General features: G+C 37.2%; 2 protein-coding genes across 6 annotated transcripts in view; one reads left to right on the plus strand and one right to left on the minus strand.

The window, feature by feature from the left end:
* CCDC85A (coiled-coil domain containing 85A) overlaps positions 1 to 26,543 on the minus strand; it is a 685,546-nt gene that overhangs the window by 466,654 nt on the left and 192,349 nt on the right. For 2 of the 3 annotated variants that reach the window (XR_010934545.1, XR_010934546.1), the window contains exons 4-5: positions 24,572 to 24,748; positions 16,655 to 16,788 (exon numbers count right to left, since the gene is read on the minus strand). The gene's annotated coding sequence lies outside the window, so the exon portion shown is untranslated. Of the gene's footprint in view, positions 1 to 13,985; positions 14,787 to 16,654; positions 16,789 to 24,571; positions 24,749 to 26,543 lie in introns of those variants that run through there. The other variant, XR_010934547.1, reaches the window with a different exon arrangement.
* Positions 1 to 26,543, plus strand: part of EFEMP1 (EGF containing fibulin extracellular matrix protein 1) — a 68,293-nt gene that overhangs the window by 8,752 nt on the left and 32,998 nt on the right. The gene's annotated exons all lie outside the window — the stretch shown is intronic.

The raw sequence follows: 26,543 nt of genomic DNA on the forward strand, positions 1-26,543 counted from the left end.
GATTGGGGGTCTGTATCATTAAAAGTAGGGTTAAAAGTTTTTTGGATGACTTAAGGCTTAAGTTGGATTTCTTCCCACCTCACAATTTTGCAAAGTGCCCATAAATGTGGATTTACTTAATTGTTGATAAAAGGGGGTTATTTCATAACCCCCTTTTATCAACAGGATAACAGGATAATCTGTCTAGGGAATCTGACTAACATAAGTCAGGTCACACTTGTGCCCGTTTATTATTGAGCCAATCAAACATGCAGTCCAGTTTCTTCTGATTGCCTGCAGATGTATGACATTCTCATTCCAGGCCAGCAGCACAAAATAATATTTTATAACCAATGTGAAAGTGTGGGGACCTCCGCTTGAAACAATAATGTGCTCCAAGGACCTACATTACTGACATCATTGTGGAGTTTGAGGAGGCTTCTGTTTTAATAAAGATCTCCACTCCCTTTTAAATGTTGCATACTTATGACCAGTAATCCAAACATATTTACCATGGTTGCTGGATCAGAATAAATGAATGCCTGTAGATGGGTCGTGTTTGTATTACAATTATTTCTTTTTCCGACATATATTTTTCAACAGGTACAGTTTATCAGTACATAACTTAAAGCTGACGACATTTTTAATGTAATGGCTGAAATCTGAACTGTGTTTCAGTGTTAAAGTCAGTCGTGCCTTTGAATGCACTATTACCAATCACAGTTGCCACCTAATTTAAATACCACTAGATATTTTAAAATGTATTCTATTTTAGGGACTCCCCTGGCGGTCCAGTGTTTAAGACTCTCAGCTCCCAGTGCAGGGAACGTGGGTTCAATCCCTGGTCGGGAAACTAAGATCCCACATGAAGTGCAGCACAGCCATAAATAGATAAATAAATAAATGTATTCTATTTTATAAATATATTTTTAACCAGCTTTCCATGTTTTAACATTTAGTGAAAACATGATCCTTTAAATTTTATTCATCTATTTGTCCAGAGTTTTTCAATTTTGTGCAAAACCAAGGGGTTTAAAATATAACATCCAAATATCAATTCACAGTAAGCAGTTTTTCTCAGGTAATTTTTGCCAACTGAGCGTGATACTGGGGAGGCCATTCACACTGAGAATTTCAAAGACAGGTCCCACCTTTGGCAGCTATCGCATTACATGAAGATCATTTCAGTGTTACATACCTGGAGTCATGTAAAAATTAAGTTTTAGAAATTATTCATTTCTCCATGAAATATTATCTACCTCAAAGACAACAGATATTCATCTGCTCCAAAAGGAAGTTGGATCTTTGGTGCATAGTCACTATGTTATCTTCTTCAAGGGATGTGGAGTTAGAAATCACTAGTTCAAGCTGAGAAAGAATTTTTTTTATCATATATAAGTTTCCAAGAGCCCCATTCTTGTAGGAAAAAAATATCATTTGGGAACTGGCAAATAAGAGAAAGCATCAATTGCCCAATTCAAAGGAATTTGTTCACTTAATTGAACTTTCAAAAAATTAAATGTAGAATATTTTGCATAGCTGGCAATTAAGTCATTACTAACCTCATGCAGGTTTTACAAGTATCATTACTAACTTGCTAAAGAAACCATACCATCAAAAAATGAACTTGATACAAATGTCTAATGAAGCTGATTGTGGAGCCAATTCCAGAGTGCAATACCTGGCTTGTGTTATATAAGGTATAACTGAGAGATGTGAAAGCATACCCTAGAGTTTCCAACCATCCCTGTCTACCCAAGATTTTCCTGGTTTGAAAACTTAATGTCCCACATCGCTGGAAATGCCTCAGTCCTGGGGAAATGGCATTGTGGATCACCCTAGCAAACCCCCAATAACCAAATGTCCTGCACATCACAGCCAACAGTGAAAAAACGAATGGTAGAGCCACTTTTTCAGGTTAAGGCATTGTTTGTCCAGTAAAACTGTTTTTTCAATTTGTTTTGAACTTTGAAAAACCATGTTTCATTGATCTTTATGTACCTGGACAGAGCCTTTCTTTGCAGTTATCAGGATCCCGCCAGTTTGTCAGTTTCCACATTGTTCTAGATTGCATGTGTAGGATACCTATACATTAGCACCTACATACTTAGATACATGTCATACCATAGTTAGCTCGTCTTTCCTCATTTCCACTGGGAAAAATTTTACCACTCAGCTAAATTAAATACCATACTTCAATTATAAAGTTTTATTTGCCAAAATTTTTTTTTTCAATTTTCAATTGTATTTTCAATGATTTTATTTGATTTGTATTATTATTACCTATGACACAGGAGCAACTAAAAAGCTAAAAAGGAAAAACTGTTGCCTTTTGGAAAGCCTAAAGGAATGAAAAAATTACACTCAGGGTTAAAAAGCTCTAAGCTCTTGGGGAACATCTATTATCCTCCTCACGTTTCTTTATAAACATAAGGATAACTAAAATACTATTTTGAAAAGGAAAAATGTTATTATCTATACATCTACTTTAAAAAAGAGAAACTTGAACTAACATGTACAGATTCTCAGATGCTAGGGATGTCTCTCTTCGGCTTCTTTCATTTGAAACTTAAATGATCACATATCCAAAAGGGTATTTATAAACTATAGTGTAATCAAGTAGCTTAGCATACTTGGCATTGTCATTACCAAACAACTTTCAAACACTACCCTTTTGCTGATCCTCACTAATGTCATTAGGGTCTCTGTTTTCTCCTGTTAGTTTTGTGAGGAAACGCCTAATTTTTGTTACATGTAATTATACAGCCCAGCGAAGAGCTTTGAGCTCAGAAAATAGATATTTTGCAAAAGGAAGACTATAATTGAGTAAATTATGATATTAACAGAAAAGAAATATTTCAAGCACAAAGTAAAATGGGTATTAACTTACTACTAGTTCATTGTGTTTACTTGTTAATTACCTTTGAGTATCTGAAAATTCTCTAAGGCCATATAAATGGATAGGAGTTGAGTTTATAGGGAAAACTTAATTACTTTTAAAATAAACTGATGCAGTGTAATTGCATTGATTTCCTCCTGAAAAATCTAGCATTGTTTCATAATTTACTTTTCCAAACACTGTAGTCATAAAATTTCAGTTAATTTAAGACTCATTTTTAATATACATTTTATAGATAATATGTATATCTGATTCATGCATAGTCAGAAAATTCTTTAAAATTCCTTCATAAAAATTGAGTGACAGTTATTTGAGGTGGAAGGATGGAAGAGGTCAATATGATCACTCTTCTGCAACAGAAGACTAAGTTGTATAACTGTTTAACTCAATGATTTTCAAAGTGTGGTCCCCAGATCAGAAACATTAGCATTATCCTGTAACTTATTAGAAATGCAAAATCTTGGGCCCCATCAGACCTACTGAATTGGAAACTCTGGGGATGGGGCTCAGCAATTTGTGTTTTAATAATTCTATAATTTTGATCCCTGCTGAAGTTTGAGAACCAATGGCCTAACTTAATCTTAACTTCAGGAAGCTGCATTCAGTTATAAAAACGAGAGGGCAAGGTCAGAATACTTTACGTGGGATATGGGAAGTAATGAAGAGAAAACATCTAAAATATACATTCTACTTATAGGACAGAATAATATTTCCATTTCATTTCTCTCACCTATCTTGTTGTCATCACCAGTGCTCTGGTCCCTAAATATTATTGGCCGTGAGTCCTGGTTAGGACTATATCCCCAAACCAAGGACACATATGTGCAATCTAGAGGAAAAGGGGACATTTTAACCAGAAAACAAGAGATCTTGCACCTGTCTATAAAACCTGCAAGTGTAAAATGCTGTAACTGCCCTTAAATTGTCAGTAAGTGAAACTTGCAGTTATGTTTTGTCTATAGTAAGGATTGGTGCTGTGATTCCCCTACCTTCTATAGGCATCCCCCTTATACTCAAGGCACAAACATTGTTGTTTGGAGGTTCAGTTCATGTAGAGTTGTGAAAGAGGAGGAGGTTGACTCTGATTTTGGCCTTAAAGTGTGTTTTGGTTACCAAAGTGATAGGAGATCCTTTCAATATCTGATGCACAGCTGACATCTCCTTTAGATTCTGTGAATATCATCAAATATTAGAAGAGTATTCACATAAGTATCTTCTGTTCAATTTAAACTTTATCACAGATTTACTTCCCATCAAAGACAAGAAGACTCTTGTTAAAACTAGTTAACACAATCTGTAGAATGAACTTTCCTCTCCCCATAGAAGCAAAAAGAAGCAGATTAGACTAGAATTGCAAGCCTGGGTAACTTCAGGAATGTGCACTGGTACTGACTCATTATTTCTTTCTCCAGCAGAAAATTTCAAACTATAGTCTCTGAAATCAACAAATTGCCCCATTTGTAAGGATTGCCTTTGCACTTGTTGAATTATTGGCACAATTTTATTCTTTGAAACCAAAGAGTAAACAAAATTTGCCCCAAATGTGTTTGATTTTGCACGAAGGTACAAATAAGTAATTCATGCCACATCTGAAATTCATTACCATGCTTCTTTTTCCAGGAGGTAACTGCAAATTGCACACTCAAAAATAAAACTGATCAAGAAAACTGCATTCAAATATTGGCAGAAGAAAACAGCTGTCATTGCAAGCATTTAGCCACAATTGCAGGCTTGTAGCTTGAACCTAAATGATTTGTAAACATTTAATAAAGATGAAGTGAAGGAATGACATGAAAGGAAGGCTGAGTGCCAGGATACTGGCAGCAGCATGAACAGCTTATTGCTGTCAATTGCAAATAACCTTTTCAAATTAAAAGGAGGGATAGAGAATGAATCAATGTTATGTAAATGTGTACAAAATGACTTAAAAACTTGAGATATTCGGCTAACTCAACTCAACTAACTTGAACTACCTTTGAAATAATTGTACATCCATACTAGTCAAGGGTAACCAGGCAATATCACAAGTGAAACTGATCAAACAGAATGCAAAACCATTCAGTTAATGTTCAATAAAATGCAATCAAATTTTAAGAACCACTTTCTGTTGTAAGGCACTTTGATAGAATAAAAGTAGAAGGAAGGAGTGGCCATTGTCCTCAGGGAACTGACCATCATTAACCCATGAATTATAAAATAACAATAAAAGAAGCAAAATATATAGCTCAGGAAATTTAACACACGGGACATCACAGGAAGTACATAATGAATTGCCAAAAGTAGTAGCAAAACCAATATGTGATACAGGTATGCTTACAATTTATTAAAATCCACATTTAGACAGAAAAAAGAACATGTCCCCAGAAATGTGGTCAAGAACAAAAGCCTGGTTCCTCCCTGGAATGGAACATTTAGAAGAGAATGATGAGGGGAAGTTGAGAGGTCTGATGAGGAAATTAAGATCCGAAGAGCTAGGGAAGCAACCATCTTATAGCCAAGCAGAAAAAGCGAAAAGCTTTGGGTCCATGTTCCTTCTACCCAAGAGTGGTTTCCCAGGAGAGTCCCCCAGAAGCAGGGTGCTGCTGATAGGAATGCTAATGAGGTAAGGGATAGGGGTACGTGGAGGAAAACAAAATTTGATAGTACATGTGATGCTGAAGCACTGCAGAGCAAACATCTATGACTAGTACTCCATCCTCAGTAACTCTCCCCAACAAAATACTAATGTGTTCCTCCAGCCCTGTCTCAGTATCTTCCCAAACTGTGTCCCATTTTACTTATTATTGAAAAGGCACAAAGCAAATGTTTCGTGTTTGTGTGTGCGTGTTTGAATAAATGAATGGTTTTTAATCATCAGAGAATTCAGGCTTAAAGTTTACTTGACTTCTAAAACCATCCTTGAAAATGAGCAATTATGTACCATATGTGTATAAGGTGTATTTCCCAACTCTATATGTATCAAACTTCTATTTAATAATGGAGGGCGGGAGGGAGGCTCAAGAGGGTAGAGATTTGGGGATATATGTATACATACAGCTGATTCAACTTATTGTACAGCAGAATCTAACACAACATTGTAAAGCAATTACATTCCAAAAAAGATGTAAAAAAAAGAAGATAAAAAACAATAATGGAGGTCTTAAATATCTAGTTCCCATCTTAAGCTTAAGCCACTTGAAAGAAGGAACTATGAAGTCTATTCTTTATATTGTGGATTGTTAGGTTTTTAACAAACATTGGTGAATAAATAAGTTGCTGTTATTCCTAAAGCAAGACTAGTAATTAGAAATACTAGAATTCTTTTAACTTTCTGACAAGACATTTAACCAGTGAATGCATCTCTATATCAAATATATCCTTCCTCAGAAATCTCGTGGTGAATAATGAAAATACAGTTGGGTTGGGGAAATGTTAACATTTATGATATTTGAAGTGAAATAATCACAAGGCTGGAAAATATTTATGTAAGCTCTCTAATACTGTGAAGAAAATCAAGACACTGGGTGAAGCTCTATAAAATAAGAGCAAGAAAGGAAGAAGGGATCAGAGCAATCCATCTTGGTTCTTTCCCTTGACTGCAAGCCAGAAACTATCTTTTTCGTAGTTGTTGTTATGTAGTTGTTTTAATTGAAGTAAAATTGACTTATAATATTGTGTTATTTTCAAGAGTACAGCAAAGTGATTCAGTTATATATTTTTTCCAGATTATTTTCCATTATAAGTTATTACAAGTTATTGAATATAGTTCCCTGTGCTATGCAGTAAATCCTTTTTGCTTATCTATTTTATATATAGTAGTTCGTATCTGTTAATCCCATGCTCTGAATTTATCCCTTCTCTCCCTCCATTTCTCCTTAGGTAACCGTAAGTTTATTTTCTATGTCTGTGAGTCTGTTTCTGTTTTGTATATAGATTCATTTGTATTATTCTTTAGATTCCACGTGTGATATCATATAGTATTTGTCTTTCTCTGTCTGACTTATTTCACTTAGTATCATATTCTCTAGGTCCATCCATGTTGCTGCAAATGGCATATTTCATTCTTTTTTATGACTGAATAATATTCCATTATATATATACCACATCATCTTAAGTCAATCACCTGTTGATGTGCACTTGGATTGTTTCCATGTCTTGGCTATTGTAAATAGTGCTGCTATGAACATTAGGGTGCATGTATCTTTTCGAATTAGTTTTTGTCTTTTCTGGATATATGCTCAGGAGTGGGATTGCTGGATCATGTGATACCTCTACTTTTAGTTTTTTAAGGAACTTCTATACTGTTTTCCATAGTGGCTGCACCAGTTTACATTCCCACCAACAGTGTAGGAGGGTTCCCTTTTCTCCACACCGTCTCCAGCACTTATTATCTGTAGACTTTTTGATAGCCATTCTGACCGGTGTGAGGTGATACCTCATTGTGATTCTGATTTTCATTTCTCTAATAATTAGTGATGTTGAGCATCCTTTCATGTGCCTGTTGGCCATCTGTATGTCTTCTTTGGAGAAATGTCTGTTTAGGTCTTCTGCCCATTTTTTATTGGGTTGTTTGTTTGTTTTTTATGTTGAGCTGAATGAGTTGTTTATATATTTTGGATACTAACCCCTTGCCTGTCACATCGTTTGCAAATATTTTCTCCCATCCCGTAGCTTGTCTTTTTATTTTGTTGATGGTTTCCTTTGCTGTGCAAAAGGTTTTAAGTTTGATTTGTCCCCATTTGTTTATTTTTGCTTTTATTTCTATCGCCTTGGGAGAGTGATCTAAGACAATATTGCTACGATTTATGTCAGAGAATGTTTTGCCTATGTTCTCTTCTAAAAGTTTTATGGTGTCATGTCTTATATTTAGGTCTTTAAACCATTTTGAGTTTATTTTTGTATATAGTGTAAGGGAGTGTTCTAATTTCATTGATCTACATGTAGCTATCCAGCTTTCCCAACACCACTTGTTGAAAAGACTGTTTTTTTCTCCATTGTATATTCTTGCCTCCTTTGTCATAGATGAATTGACTGTAGGTGTGTGGGTTTATTTCTGGGCTCTCTATTCTGTTCCATTGATCTATATGTCTATTTTTGTGCCAATACCATGCTGTTTTGATTATGGTAGCTTTGTAGTATTGCCTAAAGTCTGGGAGGGTTATGCTTCCAGCTTTGTTCTTTTTCCTCAGAATTGCTTTGGCAATTCTGGATCTTTTGTGGTTCCATATACATTTGAGGGTTATTTATTCTAGTTCTGTGAAAAGTGTCATGAGTATTTTGATAGGGATCACATTAAATCTGTAGATTGCTTTGGGTAGTATGGCCACTTTAACAATATTAATTCTTCCAATCCAGGAGAATGGGATATCTTTCCATTTCTTTGAATCATCATCAATTTCCTTTATCAGTGTTTTATATAGTTTTCAGGATATAGGTCTTTCACCTCCTTGGTTAAGTTTATTCCTAAATATTTTTTTATGTGATTTTAAACTGGATTATTTTTTACTTTCTCTTTCTGATATTTCATTGTTAGTGTAAAGAAATGCAACAGATTTACGTAGATTAATCTTGTATCCTGTTACCTTGCTGAATTCATATATTACTTCTAAAAGTTTTTGTGTGGAGTCTTCAGTGTTCTCTATATAGAGTATCATGTCATCTGCAAACAGTAACAGTTTTACCTCTTCCCTTCCAATTTGGATATCTTTTATTTCTTTTTCTTGACTGATTGCTGTGGCTAGGAATGAAACTATTCTTTTTAAATTTATTCTGTTAAAATGCTAAAGGGTAGAATCCAGGAAAATCACTTAGTTGGTTGTAGGTGACTTAAAGAAGCACAGTTCTGATCTGGTCCCAAAGTAGGAAGAACTGAATTTCTAGAGAAGTGAGAAAGAAATCCATGGGTCCGAGGGGCCCAGGAAAGAACACAGATTACTGAGGGTCCTTTGGGAGCTAATAGCTAGCTTGTATTACGTACTTAACTGTATGTGAAATATGAGTGTGATGTAGACGATGGAACTAGAGACAACCATAAAAGCTGTGTGTATTGCTTTATGTGTGCCCAGCTAAAGGGAGAATCATGATGGAAATTGCAACTGCCTTTATGCAAATAGTTAAATCTCAAAAAGCTCCAGAGACTGTAGTGAAATAAGTTTTGCACTCTAAACAGCTGTGTGTGCTGCAGAGAATCTAATCCTACTCCCTTGAGTGGAAATGTGGAACACAATCCAAAACAGGAAACAACTCAGAGGTTCCCATTCAGTGTCCACCCTGGAGACCAGGTCTATCACAACCTGGATTAGGGAAGAATTTTTGTTCAGTAGTGATTAGTTAGAGCTCACTATTTTGCAGCAAAGCCCTCCTCTCATACATACATTCACAAAATGAGTATGCCATTAAATTGTTGCTGACTTTTTCACTATTCACTAAAAAACCTAAGTATCTCAATATGTTTAAATATACCAAAATTATGAAGAGCAGTATAAGTCTGTTTTTCAGAGTCTGTTGTTGAATCCTTCAAATTTGTTGTTTATTTGAGGAAGCTTCTTAGAGAATTAGTTCAACTTTAATAATTCTCCTAAAATATATGAGTGATTGAGGTATTTGGCATCATTCGAAACCCACCAGTAAGCTTTTTTCCTAATCACTGTTTTTCATCATTTGAGGCCTAAAGAGATACTGTTATGTAAGATGGTTTTCCCTCCTTATCCATGTTCTGTCCTGAGCAGTTTGTGATATCAGAAGATATCTTGTCTAAAAAAGGAAAGGACATTCCAAAAGAAGCTGTTAAAAGACACCTTAGAAACCTGCCCACACAGCCTAAATACCCCCTTTCTTTCCTAGATTTAGTTTATTCCAGCTATTTACACTCACACACATGCACACATACACATACCCACTCAAGTTCATGCCCATATACATGCATGTGCACAAACATGTAACAATGCACCATTTTTTGGTAGGAAAGTAACATGTACTGAAATTAAACTGATCAAAGCTGATAATGCTTCTAAAATGATTTGGAACACAGTTCCTCCTCTTATTATTCTCGTAAAATCAACACTGGGAACTGCTTTCTAAATTCATGTGTTTACCTATCACAAGGGAAAGGGCACCTTGGACAGCTACTACATGATTTAATCAATAAAGACATTATTGGATGGAATATAGAAAGAGTCAACAAAGAAATAAAAGTGTTAAGGTGTAACCTCTAACACTCTGTTGCCTTACACTTCAGCTACATCCTGACCATGTCTTGACTAATATTTCTTAGAGATTTACCTGGATTCCATCCTGACCTACCTTTGTGTTCTTGGGCAACTGAATTTTTAACAAAATAAAGTTTTTAGATAGACCATCATAGAGTGGATTAGAAAATAACTTATCTGGGACTGACATTGAATGCCCATGCTCTTTTATTCCTCAGACTTTGGCAAATTATATAGTCAGTATGTAGCCAAGAATAAAACGTCACTCAACAAACAAGGCAGAAAATTCCAGTTATTCATGATTAATTAAACTTCCCAGTAAAAGCTGTGGGCCCTTTTTGTAAAACTATTTCACGACTTGGTGCATCAGAAGAGCCCTAATCCAGGGAGGAAGGTAGCCAGAGAAAAATGTCCTTCCACACAAGCTGGTAAAGATGCTGGGCTTCGTTCTCAACTTCAATTTCAAGACCTCCTTTCTTTAGTAATTGGGCAGGGGGGAAAAGCTAATGATAAAAAGAAGCTAAATAAAAGAAGGAAGTTTAATTGTGGTGCAATTTATACAGCTAATGATAGTTCTGAAAAAACAGGAAAGATTATTTGGTGACTAGTTCATTTTAAAAAATGTTTAATAGCAAAGCCATTGTAAATTAGAGTCCAACTGTAAGTAAACTAAACAATCTTCTCTGATTTTTTCAATTTAAACAGAAAAATGGATTGTTTAAGCATGCCAGAGCAATAGTTTCCAATAAACCAAGCTATCACTGATGGTTAATACCCCAAATAGAATATCACTGTATTAGAAAAAGAGCTTGGGCTATTTAGTTGTCATTGTAAAAACCTGGCCACAAACAGTATTAGGGTTCTAACAGAGTTTTAAAGAATTATTAGAAAAGCTGGTTATAATATCAAAGTCAGGAGTAGGCACAATTACACACTCCCCAAAGCATTATGAATCCATAACAAAATGTATGTATTTTTCTTGGTAAAATACACAGTTTCTGGTCTTGTATTAAAGGGAACAGTTTATAATGACAAGGGAGAATAAGAACAACATCAATAAGGAAGACTGCATGAATTATTTGATTAAATATGAATGATGTTTTGAATTTTCTCAAGAGCTTAAAAAATCAAATAGAGGTCCTGACAAGGGGTAAAAGTAACTGCAAGCAACTGGCCTGCCTATTCCTCAGTATAAATCTCAAATTAGGAAAAGAAGAATCAGGTGCAGATTCAAAGTCAGACCAAGCCTCTGTAGTTGATTTGGAGAGCTACATCTTAAAATTATTCTAGTAGATGACACATCAGTGTTATGTCAACTCTATTACTCAGCAAAAAAGAAAACACCACTTTCCCTTAAAGGAGAAGAAATACTTTCTCTTCTCTGTTACAGTTAACTACAGAGATCATAACTGGGTAACTACTGTAGCTAAAAATTCATGACTTAAGTATTGCTTGCCCATTGATCGATTTTAAATACAGTGTCCCCACTTATCCTTGAGAGATATGTTCCAAGACCCCCAGCAGATGCCTGAAACCATGGATAGTACCAAACTCTATATATACAATTTTTTTCCAATACATACATACCTATGATAAAGTTTAATTTATAAGTTAGGCACAGTGAGAGATTAACAACAGTATCTAATAATGAAATAGAACAATTATAACAATATACTGTAATAAAAGTTATATGAATGTGGTCTCTTTCTCTCTCAAAATATCTTATTGTACAAATTTAATGCCTTTTCCATCTTAACTAAGCACTTATCATGCACTGGCCATAACTTTTACAGTTTGAGTTTGGCAGTAAAACTAGCATGAATTTCTTTTTCCTTTTTTCACAATTTCACATTTAGAAGATTCATTCTTACCATAGATCTTAGCAACCTCAGCATACAAAATGTTTTTCTTTCCTTATTAAGTCGAGAACTTCCACCTTTTCACTTAAAGGAAGCACTTTACGGTTTCTCTGTAGCATACCCTAGTTGCCAGCATCACTACTCTTGAGCTTTGAGACCAGTATTAAGTGAAGTAAGGGTTACTTGAACACAAGCACTGCGATATCCAAAACAGTGGATCTGATAAGCAAGATGCTACTAATCGGCTGATGGGCAGGCTATGCTAGACAAAGGGATGATTCATGTCATCGGCAGGATGGAGTGGGATGGCAAGGTATTTCACCACACTATTCAGAATAGCAGGCAATCTAAAACATATGAATTATTTCTGGAATTTTTCATATAATATTTTTAGACCATGGTTGACCATGTGGGTAACTGAAACTTCGGAAAGCGAAACCAAAGATAAGAGGGGTAACTATATATATATATACCACATATTCTTAAGATGAAACAGTGAAGCCAGTTATGAGAATTTCCCTGGCTCTTCTGCTGAGTGACTCAAGTAACAGTGATACTTTACCCCCAACACCATCTACCATCACCACACACCACTCAGTATGAAAATCAATCACCTAAGGAAAAAAGCAAAAATGCAGTGAACACCTGTGAGGGTAGAGGCCAGGAATGTATTCATACATTTATGGAGAAAAAAAGCAAAACAGAGCAAACAGTTGAGCTATATCCTTCTCTTCCAGGGACCTCCTCTTACTCTGGGAGACAATAGCAGTTGTAAGAGGAATGAGAGGCAGAAAAAGAGATGTAGAATGGAACTGGAAGAGAGAGAAAAAGAGAGCAAGATAGGAGAGTAGAGGACATGAGCAAGCATAAGACTATTCTAATCAAAAATAGGTTCTGCTGAAGTATCTTGTAAAATAGTATTACAGTGACCATTTTCTACCTGTGTATATGTGTATAAGTACATATTTTCCTCAAAGGACTGATGAAGAAAAAAAGAAAAGGTGACACCTGAATAAATCAATTTTTCTGTTTTTATAAAATTGTCTGAGGGATTCTTTAAATTTGGGATTCCATTCTCTAATATGTTTTTGAGGATCTTCTATATGCTATGTGTGATAGACCAATGATTCTCAAACTTTACTGAACATGTGAATTCCTTGGGGATCCTATTAAAATGAAGATTCTGATTCAGTAGGTGTTGGGTGAGACCCAAGGTTCACATTTCTAACAAGCTCCCAGATTCTGTTGGTATATTCAGAGCCTATCTTCCAGTAGCTGACAATTTGTGCTGCCCACCAAGAAGCTGATATGTCTAGTGATTCTTCATTCTCTATTTTCTGCAGTTAGCAGTGTGATATACTTTGGATAGAATTAGATCTGCATGTGGTGGGTTTTTTTCTTTTTTTTTTTTTCAAAAAGATATTCTTCTCCTCTGATTAGACACTCAGTTTCTCCAATATAAATTCCATTGTAACAGTTACAGCTGTAATGCACAGATATCTCCCCTATTAATTAATAGAATTTTCTCCTGTAGTGGAATGTTTTTATGCTTGAATGCTCAGGGGGATCCAGAAAGTAGTCTTTGGCAGCAAAAAGTGGCAGAAATTCCATAAAACTCAGCAAGAGAAAAAGGTTCCCATCTGAATCTTCCCCTAAGTGACTCTGACTGTATTAAACCAGTTAACCTCTCTGGGCCTCAGCTGTCAAAATTAAGCGTTGTCCCTTCCAAGCTCTTATTCAAAATAATTTTAAAAGAATGAGAAAGAGAAAAAAAGAGGTAGAGAGAGTGCACTTTGTCTAGGCTACAAGCCTTGGAAGTGTGGTCGCTATATGGTTCTTGACTGATACGTGCGTGCGTGGCATTTAAACTATTTCTATTGATAGGAACTCTTCTTTGACTTTCAAATGGCATTTTTATCAGGAAAACATACCAGAGCAAGTTAAAATCTGCCCTGAGAAGAATGCAGGTGTATTCTGTGATTATAATAGCATTAATGACTCAGAAACAAAAAACCAGACAGTTCTAATGTCTTGAAGCTTTATTGACAAAACAGTTCACACCTAGTGCTGGTTGTTTGCTAAAAGTCTGGACCAAATCACTGAAGCTTTAAAAACTAGATCACTGCAGTCTTCCCCCCGAGGCATGGACATGGGTAATTATTATGGTTCATGCCACAGCCAAGGACTCCATTTCAATCCTAGCTTGGAAAGGAGTTGTTTTTTTGGTTTTGTTTTTTTTTTCGTTTTTTGTTTTTTGGCGCAGAGTAAATATATTTTTTGCATGTATTACTATAAACTCATTTAAAACATAAAGGTGACAACATTAAATATTACGGGTTCTTTATTATTTTCTGAATTTTGAATTAAGATTTTCTGCCTTCACTGGGGGACATGAATACCTTTTAGCAAAGAACAGCCTGTTTAAAGTCTACAGGTTTGTTCATTTCATATTTCAGGATGTTTTTCAGCCTCAGATTCAAACCAGGCTTACAACCAAAGCAATCAGTCTTTCCTGAGCTCATGCATTATTATCCGTTACACAAAAAGCATAAGGAAGCCTATGAGTTATCTGTTGCCACGTGACAAATTGTCCTAAAACGCAGCAGCCTAAAACAACAAACATTTATTATTTCACAGCTTCTCTGGGTCTGAATCAAAGTACGGCTTAGTTGGGTCCTCAGGCTTTGGGTCTTTCACAATCTGCAGTTGTCTCAAGGCTTGACTGGGAAGAATCCCCTTCCGAGCTCACTCAACTAGTGGTTGTTGGCAGGATTCACTTCCTGCCGGCATTTCTTATGAGTTCTTCCTCCATGGCTCCTAGCCACATATACCTCTCCCTAGAGCACCTCACAGCACAGCAGCCTTCTTCGTCAGAGTCAGCAAGGGAAAGGGCAGGAGAAAGTGCCAGCAAGAAAGTGAGTGCTAATAAGACTGAAGTCACAGTCTTCTGTAACTCAATCACTGAAGTGACAGTCTATCACTTTTGCCATATTTTGTTCATTAGAAACAAGCTACTAAATCCAGCCCACAGTCAAGGGTGTGAATGCCAGGAGTCTGGGATCATTGCAAGCCATGTTAGAAGCTGCCTACCACAATCTGTAATTAAATTCTCCCTGAAATGATTCCATCCAAAACTTTAGAGTTAAATCTAGAATATTAAATGGTTTCAAAAGCAAAATATGAGTTAAAAAGCAAAATGCACCCACCTCCCCAGCGGTGCAGGAGCCTGGATGACTCACTCAGATACGTATCCTGATGGGTGTGGTTGAAACAGGCAAAGTACTGTTCGAAAGAAGAACCTCACAGCTTCTAACAGCTCGTTTTGAATGAATGTACCCTTCTCTTCTTCATGGATATGGAACTTCTAAAATGCTATCAATCCTCTCCAAAACCACTCATAAATAATTATGAATATATACTCTGATTTTCAGACTTTTTAGTTAAAATCCTGCTTTACTCCACTCTACAAATAAACAATATCCATGGAACAAAAACTTTATGAGCAAACACAAAAACTCCCTTTATTTTTGCAGATTAGCATGTATCCACATGCCTGTTATATAAAAGAAATTTAATAAACACTGTTCTTGCCTCAACGTGAACTTTTGTCCTAGACATCTGTAATATTTGTGTGTTTGTTAGGGAATCATGGAAAATGTTCTCCATCTCTCTCATAGAAATCTCTGTTCTGTTTCAGTCACATTTTTCTTCCTACAGCCTATTCAAAAGCCTGCTTCCTAGTCATCATTTTTGTGTTTAAGTATGTTTACATCTTTTGCCTCAAAATTCTACAGGGAGACGTGCTAAATATAACCTAAGGTTACAATAAATAAGTTGTGTAAGACCTAAAATTTCAGAGGCCATGAAGTCCAACATGAATTTTCATCAGTTCTGAGGAGCAGTTATCATGATAAGGGGCAGAATAGTGATTTGTTTTTCGACAAGGAGGCAGTAATGAAGTAGAATAGCACTCTAAGGGAAAGGGAAAAGAGAAAGGATATATGAGCAAAAGTAGAAAATCACCATGAGGGTGGAAACCAAGAAATTGAACAACTAATAAAAACAGATGGTGACATGTAGGGAGCGCCACCAGCCACATCCAATCTCCCCAAAAGAATATTCTGATGGCCCGATTGTGACTTAACCAGAGGGAAAGAATAGAGAAAAGGCTAATGCAGCTGTTAAAAGGAATAACCAAAATCCAAAGCAAAGGGGTTTTTTTTTCCTTAAAGAAAATGGTAACGGACCAAATTTAAATTGCTTTTTAAAGTACATAATACAGCTCTGTATAGAGAACAGTACATTTTCTCCTAGGTTCACTCTCCCCCAGAATTAGCTTCCAGATTTTCTCAGGTGTCTCTGATGCCAATAATAAAAACCTCTGTGGGCCTATTGAGTGGGTAGTAGGATAAATGGGTGCCTCAGCAGCCAGGTAGAAGCCAGCCTCTGACCTCGGGCCTGGAGCATCCCCGGGAGGCTGGGCTAATTCATGAAGCAGGCAGCAGGCAGTGAGAGTTGGGGAAGCCCTTGGGGGGCTCCCGGTCAGATCTGGTTCCCTTTACCATGATGTACAGAGGAGGAAAAAAAAGCATTATGCTCATAAGATTCCCTCATATTCAGCCATCCATTTACTAGTACATTCTCTTGACATAAGTAGCCTCACTAAATTCCTCTTTCCTCATCACTGACTCTAAAATGACAATTTAAGGATTATCCTTTCTGCCACTTACCGTGAAACACAGCTCCAGATCAGTTTGTTGTAGATTTCTGAGCTTAACCACATAGCTCGCAACTGAGTGGATAATCAATCATTCTATGACTAAATCCATCTGGAACAAATTTGAAGCAGTGGCCATGTAGGTTTCTTCTGAAAAAAAAAAAAAAATTAAACTGAAACCAGAGTTGATCTTTTCAAAGGTTCAGAAAAAAAAATACATATACAACTTAGCAATGACTTTTCCCCCCAGGAATCATGCATGCTCTATTAGTAAGACTTGTTTTGCCCTGGACCCATTTTGCATTTCATTTAATCTGTGAAAGAAGTGGTCCTCAAATGCTTTGGAGGAGAGTCCACTTCCCTGAGAATGAGGTCATGATCCCTCCTTGGATAGAAGGAAAGGGGGACATTGTGTGGACAGGTTGTCACCATAACTTCATGCTGATCGTAAATTCCTAAACACACAGGACTCAACAGAGTCCTGTGGAACTAAAAGAGCCCATTTCTGGCTGTTCTTGCTAGACCCACTACTTTTTTGCCCTGTAGACATTAAAGGATAATTTAAGTATCAAGAGCCTTGGCTTTTAAGAATTCTACCTATCTTATCCTCAGTAGACTCCAAATTGTTTGTATTAATTTAGGATATATTTTTCCATGTATACCCTGAAATCTGTACCATTCACACATTCATTTATTCAATTTTCAGTCACTTTTTCATCAATTCATTCATGCATCAATGCATTCAGTTAATATGTGTTCAAACTGTACTAGATGCGTAGACACACCACCTTTTTTTTTAACATCTTTATTGAAGTATTATTGCTTTACAATGGTGTTAGTTTCTGCTTTATAACGAAGTGAATCAGCTATACATATACATATATTCCCATATCTCCTCCCTCTTGCGTCTCCCTCCCTCCCTCCCTATCCCACCCATCTAGGTGGTCACAAAGCACCAAGCTGATCTCCCTGTGCTATGCAGCTGCTTCCCACTAGCTATCTATCTTACATTTGGTAGTGTATATATGTCAATGCCACTCTCTCACTTCGTCCCAACTTACCCTTCCCCCTCCCCATATCCTCAAGTCCATTCTCTACGTCTGCGTGTTTATTCCTGTCCTGCCCCTAGGTTCTTCAGAACCTTTTTTTTTTTTTTTTAGATTCCATATATATGTGTTAGCATACGGTATTTGCTTTCCTCTTTCTGACTTACTTCACTCTGTGTGACAGACTCTAGGTCCATCCACCTCACTACAAATAACTCAATTTCGTTTCTTTTTATGGCTGAGTAATACTCCATTTTATATATGTGCACATCTTCTGTATCCATTCATCTGTCAATGAACTCTTAGGTTGCTTCCATGCCCTGGCTATTCTAAAGAGAGCTGCAATGAACATTGTGGTACATGACTCTTTTTGAATTATGGTTTTCTCAGAGTATATGCCCAGTAGTGGGATTGCTGGATCATATGCTAGTTCTATTTTTAATTTTTTAAGGAACCTCCATGCTGTTCTCCATAGTGGCTGTATCAATTCACATTCCCACCAACAGTGCAAGAGGGTTAACTTTTCTCCATACCCTCTCCAGCATTTATTGTTTGTAGATTTTTTGATGATGGCCATTCTAACTGGTGTGAAGTGATACCTCACTGTAGTTTTGATTTGCATTTCTCTAATGATTAGTGATGTTGAGCATCCTTTAATGCGTTTGTTAGCAATCTGTACATCTTCTTTGGAGAAATGCCTATTTAAGTCTTCTGCCCATTTTTGGATTGTGTTGTTTGTTTCTTTGATAATGAGCTGTGTGAGCTGCTTGTAAATTTTGGAGATTAATCCTTTGTCACTTGCTTTGTTTGCAAATATTTTCTCCCATTCTGAGGATTGTCTTTTCATCTTGTTTATGGTTTCGTTTGCTGTACAAGAGCTTTTAAGTTTCATTAGGTCCCATTTGTTTATTTTCGTTTTTATTTCCATTTCTCTAGGAGGTGGGTCAAAAAGGATCTTGCTGTGATATATGTAATAGAGTGTTCTGCCTATGTTTTCCTCTAAGAGTTGTATAGTGTCTGCCCTTACATTTAGGTCTTTAATCCATTTTGAGTTTATTTTTGTGTATGGTGTTAGGGAGTGTTCTCATTTCATTTGTCTACTTGTAGCTGTCCAGTTTTCCAGCAGCAGTTATTGAAGAGGCTGTCTTTTCTCCATTGTATACTCTTGCCTCCTTTATCAAAGATAAGGTGACCATATGTATGTGGGTTTATCTTGGGCTTTCTATCCTGTTCCATTGATCTATATTTCTGATTTTGTGCCAGTACCATACTGTCTTGGTTACTGTACCTTTTGTAGTATACTCTGAAGTCAGGGAGCCTGATTCCTCCAGCTCCGTTCTTCTTTCTCAAGATTGCTTTGGCTATTCAGGGTCTTTTGTGTTTCCATACAAATTGTGAAATTATTTGTTCTAGTTCAGTGAAAAATGCCATTGGTAGTTTGATAGGGATTGCATTGAATCTGTACATTGCTTTGGATAGTGTAGTCATTCTCACAATGTTTCTTCTTCCTATCCAAGAACATGGTCTATCTCTCCATCTGTTTGTATCGTCTTTAATTTCTTTCATCAGTGTCTTATAGTTTTCTGCATACAGGTCTTTTGTCTCCTTAGGTAGGTTTATTCCTAGGTATTTTATTCTTTTTGTTGCAATGGTAAATGGGAGTGTTTCCTTAATTTCCCTTTCAGGTTTTTCATCATTAGTGTGTAGGAATGCAAGCGATTTCTGTGCATTAATTTTGTGTCCTGCTACTTTACCAAATTCATTGATTAGCTCTAGTAGTTTTCTGATAGCATCTTTAGGATTCTCTGTGTATAGTATCATGTCATCTGCAAACAGTGACAGTTTTACTTCTTCTTTTCTGATTTGGATTCCTTTTATTTCTTTTTCTTCTCTGATTGCTGTGGCTAAAACTTCCAAAACTATGTTGAATAATAGTGGTGAGAGTGGACAACCTTGTCTTGTTCCTGATCTTAGAGGAAATGGTTTCAGTTTTTCACCATTAAGAACGATGTTGGCTGTGGGTTTGTCATATATGGCCTTTATTATGTTGAGGTAAGTTCCCTCTACATGTACATTCTGGAGAGTTTTTATCAACAATGGGTGTTGAATTTTGTTGAAAGCTTTTTATGCATCTATTGAGATGATCATATGGTTTTTATCCTTTGATTTGTTAATATGGTTTATCACATTGATTGATTTGCATATATTGAAGAATCCTTGCATTCCAGTGATAAACCCCACTTGATCATGGTGTATGATCCTTTTAATATGCTCTTGGATTCTGTTTGCTAGTATTTTGATGAGGATTGTTGCATCTATATTCATCAGTGATATTGGCCTGTAGTTTTCTTTCTTTGTGACATCTTTGTCTGGTTTTGGTATCAGGGTGATGGTGGTCTCATAGAATGAGTTTGGGAGTGGTCTTCCCTCTGCTATATTTTGGAAAAGTTTGAGAAGGATAGGCGTTAGCTCTTCTCTAAATGTTTGATAGAATTCGCCTGTGAAGCCGTCTGGTCCTGGGCTTTTGTTTGTTGGAAGATTTTTAATCACAGTCTCAGTTTCAGTGCTTGTGATTGGTCTGTTTATACTTTCTATGTCTTCCTGGTTCAGTCTCAGAAGGTTGTGCTTTTCTGAGAATTTGTCCATTTCTCCCAGGTTGTCCATTTTATTGGCATATAGTTGCTTGTAGTAATCTCTCATGATCCTTTGTATTTCTGCAGTGTCAGTTGTAACTTCTCCTTTTTCATTTCTAATTCTATTGATTTGACTCTTCTTTTTTTCTCGATGAGTCTGGCTAATGGTTTATCAATTTTGTTTATCTTCTCAAAGAACCAGCTTTTAGTTTTACTGATCTTTGCTATTGTTTCCTTCATTTCTTTTTCATTTATTTCTGATCTGATCTTTATGATTTCTTTCCTTCTGCTAACTTTGGGGTTTTTTTGTTCTTCTTTCTCTAATTGCTTTAGGTGTCAGGTTAGGTTGTTTATTTGAGATTTTTCTTGTTTCTTGAGGTAGGATTTTATTGCTATAAACTTCCGTCTTAGAACTGCTTTTACTGCATCCCATAGGTTTTGAGTCATCATGTTTTCATTGTCATTTGTTTCTAGGTATTTTTTGATTTCCTCTTTCATTTCTTCAGTGATCGCTTGGTTATTTAGGAGTGTATTGTTTAGCCTCCATGTGTTTGTATTTTTTACACATTTTTCCTGTAATTGATATCTAGTCTCATAGCGTTGTAGTCAGAAAATATACTTGATACAATTTCAATTTTCTTAAAATTACCAAGGTTTGATTTGTGACCCAAGATATGATCTATTCTGGAGAATGTTCCATGAACACTTGAGAAGAAGGTGTATTCTGTTGTTTTTGAATGAAATGTCCTATAAATATCAATTAAGTCCATCTTCTTTAATGTATCATGTAAAGCTTGTGTTTCCTTACTTATTTTCATTTTGGATGATCTGTCCATTGGTGAAAGTGGGGTGTTAATGTCCCCTACTCTGATTGTGTTACTGTTTCCCCTTTTATGGCTCTTAGCATTTGCCTTATGTATTGAGGTGCTCCTATGTTGGGTGCATAAATATTTACAATTGTTATATCTTCTTGGATTGTTCACTTGATCATTATGTAGTGTCCTATTTGTCCTTATAATAGTCTTTGTTTTAAAGTCTATTTTATCTGATATGAGTATTGCTACTCCAGCTTTCTTTTGATTTCCATTTGCATGGAATCTTTTTCCATCCCCTCATTTTCAGTCTGTATGTGTCCCTAGGTCTGAAATGTGTCTCTTGTAGACAGCATATGTATGGGTCTTGTTTTTGTATCCATTCAGCCAGTCTATGACTTTTGGTTGGAGCATTTAATCCATTTATATTTAAGGTAGTTATCAATATGTATGTTCCTATTACCATTTTCTTAATTGTTTGGGGTTTGTTATTGTAAGTCTTTTCTTTCTCTTGTATTTCCTGCCTAGAGAAGTTCCTTTAGCATTTGTTGTAAAGCTGGTTTGGTGGTGCTGAATTCTCTTAGCTTTTGCTTGTCTGTAAAGGTTTTAATTTCTCCGTTGAATCTGAGTGAGATCCTTGCTGGGTAGAGTAATCTTGGTTGTAGGTTTTTCCCTTTCATCACTTTAAATGTGTCCTGCCACTCCCTTCTGGCTTGCAGAGTTTCTTCTGAAAGATCTGCTGTTAACCTTATGGGAATTCACTTGTATGTTATTTGTTCTTTTTCCCTTGGTGCTTTTAATTTTTTTCTTTGTATTTAATTTTTGACAGTTTCATTATTATGTGTCTTAGTGTGTTTCTCCTTGGATTTATCCTGAATGAGACTTTCTGCACTTCTGGGATTTCACTGACTATTTCCTTTCCCATATTAGGGTAGTTTTCAACTATAATCTCTTCAAATATTTGCTCAGTCCCTTTCTTTTTCTCTTCTTCTTCTGGGACCCCTATAATTCAAATGTTGGTGCATTTAATGTTGTCCAAGAGGTCTCTAAGACTGTCCTCAATTCTTTTCATTCTTTTTTCTTTATTCTACTCTGCCATAGTTATTTCCACTGTTTTACCTTCCAGATCACTTATCCGTTCTTCTGCCTCAGTTATTCTGCTATTGATTCCATCTAGAGAATTTTAAATTTCATTTATTGTGCTGTTCATCATTGTTTGTTTGCTCTTTAGTTCTTCTTGGTCCTTGTTAAATGTTTCTTGTATTTTCTTCATTCTATTTCCAAGATTTTGGATCATCTTTACTATCATTACTCTGAATTCTTTTTTAGGTAGACTGCCTATTTCCTCTTCATTTGCTTGGTCTGGTGGGTTTTTACTTGCTCCTTCATCTGCTGTGTGTTTCACTGTCTTTTCATTTTGCTTAACTTACCGTGTTTGGGGTCTCCTTTTTGCAGGCTGCAAGTTCATAGTTCCCGTTGTTTTTGGTGTCTGCTCCCAGTGGCTAAGTTTCGTTCAGTGGATTGTGTAGGCTTCCTGGTGGAGGGGCATGGTGCCTGTGTTCTGTTGGATGAGGCTGGGTCTTGTCTTTCTGGTGGGCAGGACTGTATCCAGTGGTGTGTTTTGGGGTGTCTGTGATCTTATTATGATTTTAGGCAGTCTCTCTGCTAATGGGTGGTGTTGTGTTCCTGTCTTGCCAGTTGTTTGGCATAGGGTGTCCAGCACTGTAGCTTTGCTGGTCATTGAGTGGAGCTGGGTCTTAACGTTGTGATGGAGGTCTCTGGGAGAGCTTTTGCCGTTTGATATTATGTGGAGCCAGGAGGTCTGTCGTGGACCAAGGTCCTGAACTCAGCTCTCCCATCTCAGAGGCACAGGCCTGACACCTGGCTGGAGCCCAAAGACCCTGTCAACCACATCGCTCAGAAGAAAAGGGAGAAAAAAAGAAAGAAAAAATATAAAATAAAACAAAATAAAGTTATTAAAATGAATTTTTAAACTTATTAAAAATTAAAAAAATTTAAAAATATTAAAAAAGGAAAGAAGAGAGCAACCATACCAAAAACAAATCCACCAATGATAACAATCAGTAAAAATTATACTAAAAAAAAAGTCCAAAAAAATGGACAGACAGAACCCTAAGACAAATGGTTAAAGCAAAGCTATACAGACAAAGTTACACAAAGAAGCATACACATACACACTCACATAAAGAGAAAAAGGAAAAAAATATATATATGTCTATATATAAAAAAAAAGGAAGAGAGCAACCAAATCAATAAACAAATCTACCAATCATAATAAACTCTAGATACTAAACTAAGATAAACATAAAACCAGAAACAAATTTTAGATGCAGCAAGCAAACCCCAAGTCTACAGTTTCTCCCAAGTCCACCACCCCAATTTTGGGATGATTCATTGTCTATTCAGGTATTCCACAGTTGAATGGCACATCACGTTGATTGTGGAGATTTAATCCGCTGCTCCTGAGGCTGCTGGGAAAAATTTCCTTTCTCTTCTTTGTTCCCTCAGCTCCTGGGTTTTACCTTTGGATTTGGCCCTGCTTCTGGGTGTAGGTCGCCTGAGGGTGTCTGTTCTTCGCTCAGACATTACAGGATTAAAGGAGCAGCTGATTCGGGGGCTCTGGCTCACTCAGGCCGGGTGGAGGAAGGGGTACGGATGCGGGGCGAGCCTGCAGCGGCAGAGGCCGGTGTGACGTTGCAATAGCCTGAGGTGCGCCATGTGTTCTCCCAGGGAAGTTGGCCCTGGATCCCGGGACCCTGGCAGTGGCGGGCTGCACAGGCTCCCGGGAGGGGAAGTGTGGATAGTGACCTGTGCTTGCACACAGGCTTCTTGGTGGTGGCAGCAGCAGCCTTAGCATTTCATGCCCGTCTCTGGGGTCCGCGCTGATAGCCGTGGCTCGCGCCTGTCTCTGGAGCTCGTTTAGGTGGTGCTCTGAATCCCTTCTCCTCGTGCACCCCGAAACAATGGTCTCTTGCCTCTTAGGCAAGCCCAGACCTTTTCCCGGACTACCTGCCGGCTAGCTGTGGCACACTAGCCCCTTCAGGCTTGTTCCCACCGCCAACCCCACTCCTTTCCCTGGGATCTGACCTCCAAAGCCCCGAGCCTCAGCTCTCAGCCCCCGCCCGCCCCCGGGTGAGCAGACAAGCCTCTCGGGCTGGTGAGTGCTGGTCGGCACCAATCCTCTGTGCGGGAATCTCTACGCTTTGCCCTCCGCACCCCTGTGGCTGTGCTCTCCTCCATGGCTCCGAAGCTCCCCGCTCCACCACCCCCGTGTCTGCCCGAGAAGGGGCTTCCTGGTGTATGGAAACTTTCCCTCCTTCACAGCTCCCTCCCACTGGTGCAGGTCCCGTCCCTATTCTTTTGTCTCTGTTTTTACTTTTTTCTTTTGCCCTGCCTAGGTACGTGGGGAGTTCCTTGCCTTTTGGGAAGTCTGAGTTCTTCTGCCAGCGTTCAGTCGGTGTTCTGTAGGAGTTGTTCCACGTGTAGATGTATTTCTGATGTATTTGTGGGGAGGAAGGTGATCTCCACATCTTACTCCTCCGCCATCTTGAAGGTCTCCCCACACGAGCTTTCTTGCAAGGACTTTTCAGTCTATCTGAAAGGGGTTAGATAAGGTCAGATTTTTAAAAATTAGATACATAGATAGAGAGAACAAATTGGTGGTTGCCAGAGGTGGGGGGTGGGGGGTGGGCAAAATGAGTGAAGGGAATCAAAGGTACAAACTCTCAGTTATAAAATAAATAAGTCATGGGGATATAACATACAGCATGGCAACTATAGTTAATAACACTGTAGTGTATATTTGAAAGCTGCTAAGAGAGTAGACCTTAAAAGTTCTCATCACAAGAAAAAAAATTCTGTAACAATGTATGGTGATGGACATTAACTAGATGTATTGTGGTGATCATTTCACAATATCCACAAATATCAAATTGTTAGGTTGTACGCCTGAAACTAATATGATGTTGTATGTCAATTATACGTCAATTTAAAAAAGAAAAGAAAAGTAACCAACACAAATAATTCAGCTCAACAATTCAAGTCAACAAAACCCTCCTTGAGGGCCTCAGTCCCCATGTAGTCAATGGTAGTTATGGTTACCAAGAAGCACTGGAGGGGTCCAAAGGAGGGATTGGTTGCTACAACCAAGGGCCAGTTAGGGCTTTGTGGAGGGAGCAGATGTGATATGGGTCATGAAGAATGAACTGGATGTTAATAACCCTGAGAAGAGAAAGGCAGGCTTTGCTGGGTGGACACCCTGTATACAGAGTAATGGGTTTGGGGTGAGGGAAAGAGGGACTACTATAGGGGAAGGAGGAAACAGGATAGGAAGGTCATTGGAGGAAATTTATGTAGAACCCTGAATTCTTGTTAAGCCATTTAGATTTAGTACTGTCAAAATTAGTGAAAGATTTTGAGCAAGGAGTGACCTAATAAAAATGCTACCTCCAGATAGTTATAGGATAAGGAGGAAAAGTAAGCATACACATATTGTTAAATGTATTAAATCACCCTAATAGGACTTGGGTGGGGGACTGGGACAGTGAGGGCATATGTCAGTCTGACTGACTGAAAATTGAGTGAGTTTCTCAAGAAAGAATGATACTAACTTTCAAGTTAGTACATATAGTAACGATGCTAATAAGAGGTATAAAAAGGTAGTTGAATCCATAAGGACTAGTTTCAGAATCATAATAATAATTTAATAATTTGTTTAAAACTACTTCTAACAGACACATTCATTATTTTTGTATGTAAGTGCTTCTCCTGAGTCAAATGATGATTCTAAACAAGTTCCACTCCAAGTAGGGTCAACAGTTTATGATATTGTTTAGCAATACATTTATTCATAGGCATTACAAAGGTAAACATCAAACTTGTAAATTAATAACATGTTGGTGTAACTTCATCTTCTGCACCCAGTGAAATAACCAGTTAGGAGCTAAGTAAGCCCTTAAAGGATCTTCTGGCCAATCATCCTTTCTGCTTCGTGCCCACATCCATTAAACAGTAGAACGTTCGTTAGTCATAATGTATGACCGAAGGAATATGGAGCAAGTCTCTAACCATAAACTGTGTTTAAACATAGACCTTTAAGAGTTTCTCTTATCTTAACATGTTTAAGTCTGTGACACTGCAATATGCAATGAATACAACCTAAGCAGACTCATGCCTTAGTTAAAATAAGGTTTTGCAATTACAGAAAATTATGGCAAGAGGCAATTATCCATAGGCCCACTCTCCCCTGTGAGTCTCCTACCATCCATTTTGCAAATAAGCATGAACTAAGGGAGTAATCTGTTTATAAATAGAGGAGAGCAACAAGTTCTCCTGATATGTCTAGGGGAAATGCATTTTCCAGTTAAAAATTATCTTTGTTTAAAAATAAG

This window comes from Pseudorca crassidens, chromosome 14 (genome assembly GCF_039906515.1).
Source record: "Pseudorca crassidens isolate mPseCra1 chromosome 14, mPseCra1.hap1, whole genome shotgun sequence".
In the NCBI taxonomy this organism is placed as follows: Eukaryota; Metazoa; Chordata; class Mammalia; order Artiodactyla; family Delphinidae; genus Pseudorca; species Pseudorca crassidens.